The sequence below is a fragment of the Nicotiana tomentosiformis genome, chromosome 11, assembly GCF_000390325.3.
Source record: "Nicotiana tomentosiformis chromosome 11, ASM39032v3, whole genome shotgun sequence".
Classification (NCBI taxonomy): Eukaryota; Viridiplantae; Streptophyta; class Magnoliopsida; order Solanales; family Solanaceae; genus Nicotiana; species Nicotiana tomentosiformis.
In genome coordinates this window covers 126814160-126822603 of record NC_090822.1, presented here as the reverse complement: position 1 = coordinate 126822603, position 8444 = coordinate 126814160, and the positions used below count along the sequence as shown (strand labels likewise).

General features: G+C 36.3%; 1 pseudogene; it reads left to right on the top strand.

The window, feature by feature from the left end:
• The first annotated feature begins 3317 nt into the window (after window positions 1-3317).
• LOC104103621 (receptor-like protein Cf-9) lies at window positions 3318-5878 on the top strand (annotated as a pseudogene).
• Window positions 5879-8444: the final 2566 nt, after the last annotated feature.

The following is an 8444-nucleotide window of genomic DNA, read 5'->3' as shown; positions in this document are numbered from 1 at the left end:
TCTTTATAAGTGGTAGGAACACCATCAGCTACAATTGAGGTTGCGCAAGCAACCGTCTCTATGAGATGAACAAGTTTCGTTATTGTCCTTTTTGGCCTGCTGGTTGCTATTGATTCAAGTTGTTGTCAAGGTTCCTGAGTTGGAATCTCCCTCTCTACTGGATCTTTTTCCAGAGGGTAATCTTCATGATTTTCCTCCTCTGCTTCTTGTGTAGGAAAAATAAATTTCCCCTCAAACTCCACCTGCTTTGATGCACCACCAGTTTGTTTGACATCTTCAACTGTCACCTTATCTGTTATGGCAGATTCATCAAAGGTAACATCTCTGCTGAATATAATATTCCTTGTCTCTGGACACCATAAGCAGTATCCTTTGACTCCAGAAGTAATCCCCATAAATATAGCCTTCTTTGTTCTCGGATTCAATTTTGACTCTTTCACATGATAGTATGCAATTGAGCCAAACACATGCAAAGAGTCATAATCTACAACAGGTTTTCCATACCATTTTTCAAATGGTGTCTTGCCATCAATAGAAGCAGATGGTAGGCGATTAATGAGGTGGCATGCATATGTAATTGCCTCAGCCCAAAATTCTTTGCCCAAGCCAGCATTGGACAACATACACCGTACCTTCTCCAGTAAAGTCCGGTTCATATGTTCTGCCACTCCATTCTGTTGTGGTGTATGTCTGACAGTAAAGTGTCGGACGATGCCATCATTTTCACAGATCTTATTGAAATGATTATTTTTGTATTCACCTCCATTGTCTGTGCGAATACACTTGATCCTCCTGCCTGTTTGATTCTCCACCATCGTCTTCCATTTGAGAAAAATTTCCAACACTTCATCTTTCCTCTTCATTGTATACACCCACACTCTTCGGAAAAAATCATCAACAAAGGTTATAAAATAGTGCTTCCCACCCAATGAAGGTGTTTTGGAAGGATCCCAAACATCAGAGTGTACATAATCCAAAATGCCTTTAGTATTATGGAAGTACCAAATTTAACCCTTGTCTGTTTCCCTTTGACACAATGCTCGCAAAACTCCAAGTTACATGTCTTTACGCCTTTTAACAATCCTTGATCAGATAGAGCTTTCAAGGATTTTCCTCCAGCATGTCCCAAGCGCATGTGCCATAGCCTGGTTGCTTCTGCCTCTTTGTCATCACTGGATGTCACTGTCGTTATCCCAATAACTGTACTACCACGATAGCGGTACATGTTATTGTTCTTCCGATTGGCCTTCATTACCACTAGTGCACCGGAGCATATTCTCATCACTCCATTTTCTGCAATGATTTTGAACTCTTTTGGTTCTAGGGCTCCCACAGAGATGAGATTCTTCTTCAAACCCGGTAGATATCGAACATCTGTTAATGTTCTGATCATTCCATCATGGCTCCTTAATCTTATTGAACCAATGCCATATGAGGTAAGAGGGCTGTTATCCGCTGTGTGGATGACTCCATATTCTCCTTCTTAAAAATTCACGAACCAGTCCTTGTTGGGACACATATGATAGCTACAAGCCGAGTTCATCAACCATATGTCTGATGATGTTGATAACTCTGTTGTAACTAATGAGAAGTCTGAATCATCACAATCAGCTACATTTGAATCCATAATGGCCTTTCCATTGTTATGTCTGGCCTTATTCTTCAACTTCGGACAGCCTTTCTTCTAGTGCCCCTTTTCTCGACAAAAGGCGCATTCATCTTTGCTCGGTCTAGATCTCGACTTGGATCTTCCCTTCTTAGTCCTCGTTTGATTTTGAGGACGACCCCTCACAATTAGTACTTCTCCTTCTCCGCCCTTCTGTTTTTCTCCCTTTCTTTGTTCATAGCTGTACAAAGCCGAACAAACTTCTCTGAGAGAAATTTCGTCATTTCCATGGAGTAGAGTAGTTTCAAGGTGCTCGTACTCATTAGGAAGTGACCCCAACAACATCAAGGCCAAGTCACCATCATCAAAAGTTGCATCCATATTTTGCAAATCTGTGACCAACTTATTGAAACTGGTGATATGTTCATTCATTGTGGTACCAGGAATATAGGTGAAGCGAAACAGTCTCTTCTTCATGTACAATTTATTTTGACTGTTTTTCTTCAAAAATTTATCCTCCAGTGCTTTCCATAATTTACTTGCAGAAGTTTTCTTTGTGTATGGATATTTCTGCTCTCTAGCAAGGTAGGATCGAATGGTACCGCAAGCAACACGATTGATAATTTTCCAATCTTCTTCTCCAATAACTTCTGGCTTCTTTTCTTCAATGGCAAGATCTAGCCCTTGTTGAAAAAGAACATCTAGAACCTCGCCTTGCCACATCCCAAAATGTCCTGACCCGTCAAAAATTTCTACAGCAAATTTCGCATTTGACACAATTCTTGTCATAAGCGAAGATGCCAACGATGACATATTATTGACACTTGATGTAGATTCTTCTTGTTTATTGTCTTCCATTTTGACACAAATATTATTTAGTAGCTGACGATACAAATCAAGATTATTTCCTTTCTAGTGTGGAAGATCAGACTAAGCTGCAACCACAGAGCATACTCAGACAGAACCTTGACTCAGTTACCAAGATAGATCTTTTCTGATGTGGAAGATCAGACTATGCTGCAACCACAGAGCATACTTAGACAATACCTTGGCTCTGATACTAATTGTTGCGGAAGCCAAATGTATATAGTGTGAATGAGTCACAACTACTATACAAAAAATTATGACAACCACTAAATAATAAACAAGACAATAAGACAACAATAAAAGAACACCAGAATTTACGAGGTTCGGCCAATTTTGCCTACTTCCTCGGACACAATCAATATTTTATTCCACTCCAAAATTATAAGTGAAATAATACTAAAGAGAGAAGATACAAATGCCTTAAGAAGATAAAAAGGCAAATGAGAGGTGTATTTAAATCCTAAACATTAGGCCTCCTTTTATAGGGTGAAATTCCCATTCAAAATTGTCATCCACCGATGTGAGACTTTTGACAATTTCAACAACTTGACCACAATTAGATAAAGTTAATATCCCCATAGTAGATAGTTCTACCGTATGTAGGATTTAATTTAATACATTTATAATAGCGACTATGTTTCAGTCCCAAGGTAGTTCAAGCCAGCTGTATGAATCCCGACTGTTACATTTTAATATTTGTTCTTGCAGTTAATATGGCATAATATGATGAACGATGAATTACGTTGTTTTTTTCATTAGAACAACTTCACCGTGTCAAAATACATACACTATCATTGAATAAGTCTTAGCGCTCTAAAACTTCATCCCATTAAAGTTTCATCACAGTAATTGACAACTCAAAATTTGACTGAAAATGACTAGGTGAGCTTCCTGGAATTGATTACTGCAAAGCAACAATAGTATATTTTCTTTGCTTTGTGCTATATATACCTCAGAATTATTCAATAGAGGAACAGAGCAAATATTTCTTGATTGTTTTGATTTTTATAGTACAGAAATGGGTTATGAAAAACTTGCATTGTTTCTGCTATGTGCCCTTCTCTGTAGACTTGCTTTCTCCTCATCCTCAAATTATTTGTGCCCCAAAGATCAAGCTCTTGCTCTTCTACAATTCAAACAGATGTTTACCATTAATCCTGACGCTTCTCGTTGTTTAAATTCTTATCCAACAACATTATCATGGAATAGAAGTAGAGATTGCTGCTCATGGGAAGGAGTTAACTGTGGCGAAACAACAGGCCAAGTGATTGAGCTTAACATCAGTTGCAGTCAACTTCAAGGCAAGTTTCATTCCAACAGTAGCCTCTTCAAACTCTCTAATCTCAAAAGGCTTGATTTATCCGGTAATAATTTCTCTGGATCACACATTTCGCCTAAATTTAGTGAGTTTTCTAGTTTGACACATCTTGATTTATCAAGTTCAAGCTTTTCAGGTCAAATTCCTTCAGAAATCTCTCATCTTTCTAAATTATACGTTCTTCGTATCCCGAGTGATCGTCCAAATGTGCTTACACTTGGATCTCACAACTTTGAACTGCTACTTAAGAACTTGACCCAATTAAGAGAGCTTGAGCTTGACTCTGTCAACATCTCTTCCACCATTCCTCTAAATTTCTCTTCTTATTTAACAACTCTACAACTTCCAAACACACAGTTACATGGGACATTGCCTGAAAGAGCTTTTCATCTTTCCAACTTGGAAGTTCTTGATTTGTCGAACAATTCCCAGCTCAATGTTAGGTTTCCAATGAGCAAATGGAATAGCAGTACATCTCTCACGAAGTTATATCTCTATAATGTGAATTTTACTGGTAATATACATGAATCATTTAGCTATTTAACTTCATTAGATGAACTGGACATGGACTCTTGTAATCTCTCAGGGCCTATTCCTAAACCTATATGGAATCTAACTCGCATAGAGGTTTTGTACCTTTCAAATAACCAACTTGAAGGACCAATTTCCCAGTTCTTCAGATTCGGTAATCTCAAGATCTTATGGCTTAGAAATAACAGCTTCAATGGCCGACTTGAGTGCTTGAATGGGACACAACTTAGGTACTTAGATTTTTCGTCCAATTCTCTAACTGGTCCAATTCCTTCCAATGTATTCTCCCTCTCATCACTATTGAGGTTAGACTTGAGCAATAACCATTTCAGTGGCAAAATTGAAGAGTTCAAGTCCAGAACATTGGAGTATGTTGCTCTAAGCCAAAATCAGCTACAAGGTCTGATTCCAAAGTCACTCCTAAACCAGAAGAACCTACAATTTCTTTACCTTTCTCAAAATAATCTCAGTGGACATATTGCTTCAACCATCTGCAATCTTAAAACAAAAGTGCTAAATCTAGGAAGTAATAATTTACAGGGAACAATCCCAGAATGTTTGGGTAAGATGAATAGTACTGCTGTTTTGGATTTAAGCAATAATAATCTTAGTGGGACAATTCAAGCAAATTTTAGTATTGGAAACCTCATCAGAGTCATTAAATTGCATGAGAATAAGCTAGAGGGGAAAGTCCCAGGATCTTTGATCAATTGCAAGTATTTGGAACTACTTGATTTAGGTAACAATGAGTTGAAGGAAACTTTTCCAAAATGGTTGGGAATCCTACCAAAATTGAGGATTTTAAATTTGAGATCAAATAAGTTGCATGGGTCCATCACAACTTCAAGGAATAGAAACTTGTTTCCACAACTTCAAATTATGGATCTCTCATCCAATGCATTTAGTGGGAATTTACCAGCAAATCTTTTTAAAAATTTCAAAGCCATGAAACTAATTGATGAGAACATGAGTATACCAAGGTATGGAGGAGGTAAATATGATTCTGTGACAATTACAACAAAGGGATTGGATCGTTTATTTGTTCAAGTTTGGGCTACAAACATAGTTATTGATCTCTCAAAGAATGAATTTAAGGGTCATATTCCAAGTTCTATTGGAGATCTCATTGGACTTCGTACGTTGAACTTGTCTCACAATGGCTTAGAAGGTCTTATACCAGCATCACTACAACATTTGTCTGTACTTGAATCATTGGATCTCTCATTTAATAAAATTGGTGGAGGAATTCCACAACAATAAAATGGATCAAGGAGAAGAAGAAGATTCATCATTGATCAATTGGCATGCGGTTCTTATAGGTTATGGTTGTGGACTAATTATTGGACTGTCCATAATATACGCATTTAACCCAAAATCTCTTAGAAAACCTTTGCACACTTGTAGAAATTTGTAACAATTTCCAACCTTTTTATCAAAATAGAAGTGGCCTAATGGCTCATTTTACGCGATGGTCAAAATGGCATGGCGTAGCCATTTTTACGGCTGGCTATCGAAGAATAGCCACCATCGCTAATGTAATCGATTATTAGCCATTTTAACTTAAAATATATTAGTAAATGACATAATTTTCCTTGAACTTTTTAACATTCTGTTTAGTTAGTTTTCATTTTTTTATCGCTCTTCCCTTTCTTTTTACAACAGTGTACGGATTTCGCTTTCGTGAGAGCACTTTCTTCGAATTTAGTCTGGGTTAGGTCCAATTTTCTTCAAAATTGTTTGGGTGGGTCTTGTTTTTAAAATAATGTGTTTGAATTTTTGTTGTTATTGTTGTTTCGTTAGTTTTAAGTTTTATTTCCATACTGTTAGCGTTTAAATATTTGTGGTATTTTAACATTTACGATTTTTTCTCTGTTCAGTAGTTCGTCTTATTTCTGATAATTTTTTCACTATGTTATTAGTTTTATGTTGTAGTGTTGTAATCATTGCGTAATTTATTTTGATAAGTTGTTCAAATATTTTTCTAGTCTCTATATATTAGGGTTAATTTTCAAGTATTTTTTTGCTTCAACTGCATTATAGATTTCTCGAGTTCTTGTTAAAACTTGAAATCCAAAACAATGTACTAGACTTCATATTTAAAAATTTGATATTTTTGTAATAAATTTAGTTCCAGTATATTATGTTTTTTAATTTTAAACCAGCATTTTTTATGGAGTTTTTTTTTGTAATAAATTTGGTGTAGTATATTATACGGGAAATCTGTCTTCTGAAGGCTTGTTTTCCAGCATTTTATACAGGATGGTTTTTGATTATGTTTTTTGTTTATGGAGTTTTGTAATAAATTTTGTCCAGTATATTATACGGGAAATCTGTCATCTGAATGTTTGTCCTCCAGTATGTTATACTGGATGATTATTATAATATACTTAAGTTTTGTTTGATTCTAGTATATTTTACGGGAAGTCTGCCGTCTGTAAGCTTGTTGTCCAGTATGTTATACTTGATGAGTTCTGTTTAGACTAGAGTTTTATTTTATTTGTAATTACTTTTTTGAATGATTATGTGATGACCCAAAAGGTCATCTTTAAATTTAATAGTTAATTCTGTATTCTAAGACCTCAAAAAGTACTATTTATTATCCCTCGACTTGCATGCACAATCCGTAAATTTTTCAGGAAAAGTTTTATGTGAAAAATTGATTAAAATGTGAAATAGAGCTTTAAAATTCAATTGGGTTGACTTTGGTCAATATTTTTAGCAAAAGGACCCGGATTAGTGTTTTGACAATTCTGGTAGGTCCATATCGTGATTTGGGACTTGTGCATATACCCGAAATCGAATTCAGAGGTCCCTAACTCGAGTTATCGCATATTGTCGAAATTTTGAAGTTTAAAGGTTTAATAACTTAAGAGATTTGACAAATATTTGACTTTGTTGATACCTGGTCCGTATTTTAGTTCTGGAATCCGGTATAGCTCCATTACTATATTTATGACTTGTCTGCCAAATTTGGTGAGAAACGGAGTTGGTTTGATGTGATTCAGACGTCCGGTTGTTAAAATAGAAATTCTAAAGTTTTATTTAAAATTTCATTTGATTTGAAGTTCGATTCGTAGTTCTAGGTGTTGTTTTGACATTTTGATCGTGCAAGTAATTCGTATGAGATTTTTTGACTTGTGTGCATAATTGGTTTGGAGCCCCGAGGGCTCGGGTGAATTTCGGATAGGCTACAGATGTTTTAAAACTTAGAAAATCTGTTTTTTTTGTGCTTCAGCTGGTTTCTGGTGTTTCCTTCTTCGCGTTCGCGAAGGTACTCTCGCGAACGCGAAGAGTGAATGGATTAGGTGGGATTTTACCCTACGCGAACGCGAAGGGCTGTACATGAACATGAAGTGGAGGGGGGTTGCCCTTCGCGAACACGTGGCTTTGTGGACCGGGGGGAGTGACCTATACTCTTCGCGAACGCGACACAAGGCTCGCGAACGTGTAGGCTGATGGGTGTATGCCTTTGGGAACGCGAAGTGTATGTCGCAAATACATAGGCTACTAGAGCCGCTGCTTCGCGAACGTGAAGAAGTCCTGACACCCAGTGAATAAAACAGACCAAAAACGGGATTTTTCCCATTTTTTACAAACTCTCCATTAGAACTCGGTTTAGGGGAAATTTCAAAGGAGATTTACACGATTTCGAACTGGGTAAGTGTTCTTTATCATATATTAATTATATTTCATAAATCCATGTCTATATTCATCATTTATTTCGGATTTAGATGGAAGAAATTGAGTTTTTTTATAAAAATCTTCCAAAAATGTAAAATGAAGATTTGAAAGCTAATCCGATGTCGGAATTCGATAATATTTGTATGGTTGAACTCATATCGGAACGGGTGTTCAGATTTCGTAAGTGTTTCTGAGATTCGAGACGTGGGCCCACTAATGATTTTTGAGATGAATTTCGGATTTTAATCCGAAAAATTAATAATTTCATATAGAATTAATTCCTACCATTCGTGTTGAGTATATTGAATTGTTTATGACTAGATTTGAGGATTTCGGACACGAATTCATGAGGCAAAGGTTTATTGGAATCTTGAATTTGGTTGCAAAATAATGTAAGTGTCGTGGTTAACCTTGACTTGAGGGAATAGAACCCTTGAATTA